The following is a 7,948-nucleotide window of genomic DNA, read 5'->3' on the forward strand; positions in this document are numbered from 1 at the left end:
GGAGGAGGGGGAGGAGGAGGAGGAGAAGGAAGGGGAGGAAGAAGGGGAGGAGAAGGAGGAGGAGGAGGGAGAGACCCAGGGGCAGGGCGGAGGAGGGGGACAAAAGGAGGGGGAGGGGGTGGAGGACAGTGGTTTCTCCCTGTCCCCACTGCACTTCTAAGGGCTCTGCTCCACCTTGGTAACCAGACCCAGCAGAGCACCTGCGCGGCAGAGCCATTCCTCCTCTCTGCTCAGAGGCTGGTCCTCATCCAGGTGTCCAGGGGCTGGCGCGTGGAGGAGCGCGTGGCTCTAGGCATCCTCTGGGGCCCAGAGTCTCGAGATCCTCCCTCGGGGCAGGGGAGGCGGTTTCTGTAACTGACAGCAGGATTGTGGCAGTTGTTCTGCCGAGCACTGGCCCAGTCCCCTCTTACCTGCCCTCCTGCCGCTGTGCCCAGGAAATGGCTCTTGGGCTGGGGACACAGGCCCCAGGGACGGCTTCCCATCACCTCTTCTTCTGTGGATTCTGCTGTCTCCCCGCAGGCAGAAAGCAGAGGCCAGCGGGGCACTTTCTGCCTGTGTGTCTCCTGCCTATTGGGACTGTCAGTCTGGTGACTGGGCATGAGCTGCTGCTTGACCTCATTTAATTAACTAACCTATTTATTGATGTTTAAGTAATTGTGCAAAGGCGTTTCCATTAACTGCCATTTTATTTTTTGTTTTCATTTTTTTGTTGTTGTTGGTTGTGAGGCTTGAACTTGGGGGCCTGGACACCATCCTGGAGCTCTGTTGTGGAAGGATAGTGCTCTACTGCTTTGAGCCACAGCTTCACTTCCAGCTTTCCCTGTTATTGATTAGAGATCAGAGTTCTCATGGACTTTTCCTGCCTGGCCTGACTTGGAATCATGATCCTCAGTTCATCGCATCTGGAGTAACTGGGGTTACGGGTGTGAGCCACCAGCACCCAGGTCTTAGACTTTTCTCAAAGTATTTCCTGACCATTGGCTGGTTGTTTTGGAACATCTCATCAACTGTGATAGCTAAAGTGTGGCTAAACTGAAATTGATCTTCTTTTCAGGCTGATGTAAACACTTAGGTCCTTGAAGGTGAATGGAAAAGCTAAGTCCAAAATCAAATTGGGACACTTAAAGTGAATTCAAACCTACTTAATTATTGCAAGCTATGCCATACGTTGTGATTGATGGTGCTTTGGTAAATTAGGTCTTGATACCCTTCACAGAATATCTGTTTTTTTATGACTGTCTAATCAAAATTATGACTGGTAATGTACAGACTCTGGGTGTTTTGTTTTCTTCTTCTCTGGTACTGGGATTTGAACTCAGGGTCTCATGCTTATAATGAAGTAGGCATTCTACCATTTGAGCCATGCCCCCAGCCTTAGGCCTTTCAATGTTGCCTGACAGATAAGAGAAATGATGACAGAATAACATCCACTCATCTTGTCTGCCTGTCCATAAACAGTTGGATTTGTAGTATACGTACTTTTTTTTTAGTGGCCTTGTATCCTTATTAGAAAACATGGAAAGAAGAATGGGTACTTGAGATGATCCTCTGTGATCTGAATGTATCTTTGCTGTCTCCATAGTGTGTTTGATCTCAGAAATATGTGTACCATTGAGAAGCTTACCAAAAGCAAATACAAGTCCCTCACGCACCCTACTGCTGAAATGATGGCTTGTGACCTGAAGACTGTTGAATATTTGAACTATTTGCATTCACACAGAATGGCCTGAAGTTGCATTTGATGGAACTCCACTGGTTTTCCTGAAGCCTCTAGAACTGAAGAATTGCAGGTGAGTGCACTTCTGAACATACATACCTCCAGAGTCATTGCTGCATAGTTGATGGTGCCATTGCACCAAAAACCAGTCAGTATTTGTGATATTTTTGTGGTTACAGAGGGATTGTAGTTACCTAATAACCCATCCTATCCATTGTTAGTGACGAACTTTGTCAAGCTACTTGACAAATGTTGTACCCTATTTTGGCCCTGTAGGAGTGCTGCAATCATCCACCATGTTCTGAAGATGCCTTTCTGTCTCAGTAGTGTGTTTGCTCTTAGAAGTATGACCTTTTACTATAAAGAAACTTGGCCAGGGACAAGTGCAATGCCTCACCCTACAGACTTCTGGAATGATGGTCTTGTTACCTGAAAGCAGATGAGCATTTGCTGTGTTCTGCTTCCACACAGTGTATAAGGAAAGTGTATAAGTGTATAAGGAAAGTCAGAACCAATAGGCCAAGAGAAGGGACATGATATGACTCACTGGGGTTGGTAAGTGACCAATGGAAGGGAGAACTTCTCTCACAATTGCCCAATTGCTAGTAGACTGGGTAGGATGAAGTGCTATGAGATGATTCTCTGGGATCTGACAAAGCATAATACCTCTTTGTCAACAGTTAGAGGTTTAGAGAGGTATGTACCACTGAACTCACTGCCTCAGTGCTATCTTAGTGATGAAAGCTCATTTGTTGAGATAGTTCTCAGCCACTTAAATCTGAGATTAAGTTCAGATCCTATGTTTAACTGGTGGGGAGCTTTCCCTTTGTAGAGACCCCCAGACCCAACCCCTTCAGTAAACCCAGAGGCTGCACAAACAGGAACTTCTGAACCCTAGTCAGCCATTGTTCACACAGGTGTCTAAACCATAAAACTACTCTGACAGTTGAATGGGACCCAGCTGGCGTGAGAACTTTGTCAGTTTCCACCAGCCTGGGAAGCTCCTTAATCTCACTCGACCACCTGATGGGTGTGATTTTTGCCTTTAAAAAGGCTGTGTAAACCCTGATCAATGACTCCTCCCAGCCTTGCTGCCGAGTGCCTAAGGACGGATGAGTTCCCTGCCTGGCTTGTATCCCGCAATAAACCTTGCGTTAGCATTTCGGACACCTCTATCTTGGTGGTCTTCTTTGGGGGGACCCCTCCTCTCGGCACAACATTTGGGGGCTCATCCGGGATTCCCCAGGAACCCCACCGGGACCTTCTGAGGCCAGAAAGGTTTGTTGCTTAGTAACCGGTAAGAGCGCTCACTGTTTGTCTGTGTCTGTGTCTGTGTTGTTGCTCCATTTTGTAGCAGTCAATCAGTCGCATTTGATTCTGGCAGGCTCTCACTGGGATAGACGTGTCTGGATAGTGATCCTGGAGGGAACAGGAGACATCCCAATCCCCACTCTGGGCAAAGGGTCCAATTTGGACCCCAAGCCATCTGGGAGCACCGAAGAGGTGTCTGTCTGGTTTGACACACTGGAGTGTTTGGGCAGCTCCTGAGTGAGAGTAAGGGGGTGCCGTTTGGTCCCAGGAACTTTCTGTGAACTTTGTCTCTTTGAGAATTTGTTGGTTGTTACCTGTTGTGTGTTTGTCTTCAGTCTTCTTCTTTTCTTCTCTTTTAACATGGGGAGTAGCACCTCTTCTCCCCTAGATCTGGCCCTTGCACATTGGCAGGATGTGCAGGAGATTAAAATAAAAGGAAAAAATGGGTCACTCTCTGCTGAGGTGTTATTGAGTCTTGTCAGAAATAAAAAACTCTTGCCCCCCTGATAGCAGTTTTTGCAGGTAGGATGGCCTTGGCCAGCTGGCTGCCAGAGAATGGAAGGCTCCACAAGAGAGGCGCCCCCTCAGGGCCCCAAGTGTCTTCCTTACTCTGACTGCTGCCAGGCATGCCATTAAAATTTGGGGTTACTTAAAGGTCTCTGCTTCTGTTTTGTTAGGTGTATTTTATCTTGTCTGGTTTTTCGAAACTGGTACCAGTCCTAAATATGGATTCTTGTTTTTGTGTGTTTGTCAGACATTTGAAAAAGCTTCAACCCCCCTGGGGTAGGTCTCGAGCCTGGTATGGCTTCTCCCACTCAGCTGCAATTGAGGCAAGCGAGGCAGCTGTAAGTCTAGTCTAGCTTCCTTTTTCCTAACAACCTGACTGAAGTAACAATTTGGAGACAACTGATGGCAGGACATAGACATCAGTCTTGGTTTCCCAGGTTTAAATTTGGTCCTGTAAACTGTCATGTGAGATGGCCTAGTCAAAATTGGGAAAATGACTAGAGTCATGCTCTCGGTGGGCTAGATTTGGCGCTGGAAGACTCCCCACCAAATAATAATTTCAGAATTACCTTGTAAAAAGTTTTGTTTTGAACCTGGCTCTCACCTGCAAGAGTAAAATTGGCAAAGCTCTCTTGACATAAATTTCCAGAAAATGTATAGCTGATATTAATTTTGCATGCTTTAAGATCTTTGAGTATGAATGTGTGTGTGAATGGGTGTGAGTGAACATGTTCAAGGTTAAATTGTCAGCATGCTATGTAAAATAATGGATGAATTTATAATTGAAACACAAAGGAAATTGGGTAGCCCAGAAGCATTAGGAAATTTGAAATTTATTTCCTTGAGTTAGTTTTATAAATTTAAATGTGAAATTGTTTATCAATGTCAGAAACTTTGCCTGTCTTTTAAAACTGTTTAGGTAATCAAATGCTGACAGAAAGGACAGGAAAACTTGGGATAGTCCTGTGTCACGATCTTTGGAGCTGCAAAGGTGCAGCTCTGGGTTCCCATGGTGGAAAAGGCCCCAAGGGAGGGTCCACGCACGGTGAAAGAAGATAAGCTGGCACAAAGACTGTTCATCTAAACCTGCTCAGATGGACTGAGTGAACAGATAGACTGAGTGGACCATCTTCGTCCTTTTTCCTTGCAGACTGACACTGGAAATCTGATGGTAAAATGTAGTTGATGTAATTAGTATTTCTTAAGTTGCACCCTAAAATGTATTAAATTAGGGAAAGGGTTTTTAAGTGAAATGTTTAAAGGTTTCTCTCTTTATGATTTGGTTTCGTGCTACTGGGTTGCAATTGGATGTATTTTAGAAAAAAAAGGGGAACTAAGTCTAGACTATTGATGCACTGATGATGTTTGTAATTCTTGCATTAAGGAAAAAATTGAGTTTAAACTATTGTTGGGAGTTCTAGGCAGTAACCTAAACTGGAGCAAAAAAAAATGCCTCGTCTAAAAGAAGTCCTGGAGGCAAAAGGGAATGCCTTAAGCCCTTAAGAGTTCTTCAAATGCTGATAAAGGCTAAAGTGTTAAATGTTTTAAGCAAATACCAGTAAAAGTTTTAAAGAACATTAGAAATGGGTTTCTGAACAAAATTTGAAAGTGAAGTTGTCCTAAATGCTTGTTTAAAGAAAGAGAAAAAAGGAAAATTAGGACAACCAAAATGATTGCTTAATTGCTATTTCAGCTCGCTCTTGTATAGCAATTTCCAGCTGGCCCTTGGAGAGGGACAGTAAATCCTCATTTAGATGTAATTTTGGCCCTTACCAGATTCCAGGTGAGATCATGCTTAGAGACTATTTCTATGATGACCACCTTGTTGCTTCTAATTGGAGTAACGTGGCCTTATAAAGGACTCATTAATCTGAAAGCTGCAGTTTTGAGCCAGCTTGGGGAAAGCAGAGTCCCTGTGAGACTATGGTGTCTAATTTGGTAGCAGAGTGCTAGTGAAAGCAGCCTATCAAGATGGAACTGTCATTGCTCAGTCTGAGTATGGTGATGTGGATATTGGGGAAGAAGTGGCTAAGAAAGGATTTGCAGAAAAATGCAAACTTCCTTCCAGCTCTCAAGTCTGTGAGGAAAAGAAATCAGACCCTAGTCATCTTACTCTCAGGAATCTCAAGAATACTATTCCCTTATTGGGGCACCGATCCAACTAGTCAAACTTTAGCAGTCCAAATGGGTGTTTAAATGGGAGGCTGCCTCTTGACTTGCAGGAAGAGACATTTCCAAAGGAAAGTTTGGCTGTTGGTAACTTTAATTTAGGATCTAATGTTATTCTGGAAAAAATTAAGCAGGTCCAGAAACTGATTGAAGAGAATGAAAAACTTAAAAATGAGAAAGAAGTGCTACTTGAAAGTTACAAGGCTTTAGAATTGAAAGTTGAACAGACTGCTTAGGAGCTACAGCAAGAGAAAGCAACTACTATGGATTTGAAAATCTGCCAGCTAAAAGTGGAAATATTGAAAGAAATTAGACATGTCAACATCAGTTTTGGAAATGACAACATCAGTTTTGGAAATGACCTTTCAGATGCTATACAAGTGTTGAATGAAGGGCACATTACTACTCCAACTTCTTTAACCGAATTAGAAAAAATTTGGGCAGAATACAATATGGCTCAGAAAAATATTCAAAGTTGTTATAATGAGGATGAAGGGAATATTTTGATTGCTAAAAGAAATGAAGTGCAACAGAAGCTATACATGACAGTAGATGTTTTTATTCTGGAAGTAGATGATTTACCACTTAATAAATGTTTGAAAACACTGAAGGATTTAGCTACTTCTTTAGAAGCAGTATATGGACAAACTAAAGAAGGAACAAACTCTGAAGAAATACTTAGAAAATTTTATGATTGGAAGTGTGATAAAGGAAAAGAGTTCACTAGTGTTAAGAATGAAACAGAAGCTTCTCTGCAGCATCTTGTAGCATGGTTCCAGAGCATTCTAAAGGTTTTTGATCTTTCTTAATCACTGACTTCTCAAGACAAAATTGATCAATGACATCTTAGAAAAGACTGAGTCATGTGTTTGCAAAGAGCTGGGGTTATCTCTAACTGAACAATTGACGTTCTGTTTAGAGGAAAGTCTCATTGTCACACTATAAGGACAGATTATTGAATGTTTAAATAAGAAACCCAGTGTAGATCACTTGCTGTCCATTAAAATGCTGAAAGGCTTGAAAGCTCAACTGAGATAGAAATGGGTGGAAAATACATGGACTCTGGTGGTCTTCTTACTACAAGCCTGGAACGAGATCTTCTTGATGGTGAGCCCATGAAGGTACTTAGTAGCAAGCGCCCTGTGGTATGCTCTGAAGTCAATGGGAAGCCAGTTCTTCTAAAGGGCTATTCTGTGGATGTTGATATAGAAGTTAACGTGATTCAGAGAGCAGCCGCTTATCACAGAGCTTACAGAGAAACTAAAGAGGGTTACTGCCATTGATATTCCTGCTTTTGTGTTAAGTCTGATCCAATGGCTTATGTGATGGTTCCTTATTCTAAAGCAAATCTGACTGCAGTTCAAGCCAGTAGGCTTTTAACTTCAGAAGAAGCTTTAAAAGTCATGAAAGGTGTTGTCCAAGGCTTGTATACATTACACAAGGCTTGAAGGTGGCAGAAGTGATGATGATGAGGAGGAGGAGGAGGAGGAGGAGGAGGAGGAGGAGGAGGAGGACAAATTCATGAAGAAAATAACTGATGCCAGGATGCAGTTTTGTATCAAGGACTTTGATCTGGGTGATATAGTCAAAATTTCACTTAAATCTGGTTACTAAAAGTTGTCACCCTGGTATTACTTTGGAATCTCAACCCTATACTGTCCAATGGGGTGCCAGCCTGCAAAAATGAGTGTGCTCAGGAAAAGCAACCAGGAAAATATTGGGAGACTTCACCACAGTTAGGCCTTAGGGAAAGCTAAGTTCAAAGTCCCCTAGGTTTTTGCAGCCACTATGGTGACTCTGGATAGGTGAAGGTAGAATAGGAGCCAGGGTTGGCGCCTATGGAACAACAGCAGGGGGGAATGTAGAGACCCCCAGACCCAACCCCTTCAGTAAACCCAGAGGCTGCACAAACAGGAACTTCTGAACCCTAGTCAGCCATTGTTCGCATAGATGTCTAAACCATAAACCATAAAACTACTCTGACAGTTGAATGGGACCCAGCTGGCGTGAGAACTTTGTCAGTTTCCACCAGCCTGGGAAGCTCCTTAACCTCACTCGACCACCTGATGGGTGTGATTTTTGCCTTTAAAAAGGCTGTGTAGACCCTGATCAATGACTCCTCCCAGCCTCGCTGTCGAGTGCCTGAGACGGATGAGTTCCCTGCCTGGCTTGTATCCCGCAATAAACCTTGCTTTTGCATTTTGGACACCTCTATCTTGGTGGTGGTCTTTGGGGGGACCCCTC

At 43.5% G+C, this 7,948-nt stretch overlaps 1 long non-coding RNA gene and 1 pseudogene across 1 annotated transcript; both read left to right on the plus strand.

Annotated features, from left to right (window-relative positions):
* The first annotated feature begins 386 nt into the window (after nucleotides 1–386).
* LOC150065387 (uncharacterized) lies at nucleotides 387–4,521 on the plus strand. Its single transcript, XR_016534953.1, has 3 exons — nucleotides 387–1,082; nucleotides 1,583–1,790; nucleotides 4,455–4,521. It is a non-coding gene; the product is annotated as an uncharacterized LOC150065387 (long non-coding RNA).
* Nucleotides 4,522–5,469: 948 nt separating this feature from the next.
* Nucleotides 5,470–7,181, plus strand: LOC150065388 (serine/threonine-protein kinase 31 pseudogene; annotated as a pseudogene).
* The last annotated feature ends 767 nt before the right edge of the window (nucleotides 7,182–7,948 follow it).

This window comes from Megascapheus bottae, chromosome 3, assembly GCF_031878675.1.
Source record: "Megascapheus bottae isolate mThoBot1 chromosome 3, mThoBot2.hap1, whole genome shotgun sequence".
Lineage (NCBI taxonomy): Eukaryota > Metazoa > Chordata > Mammalia > Rodentia > Geomyidae > Megascapheus > Megascapheus bottae.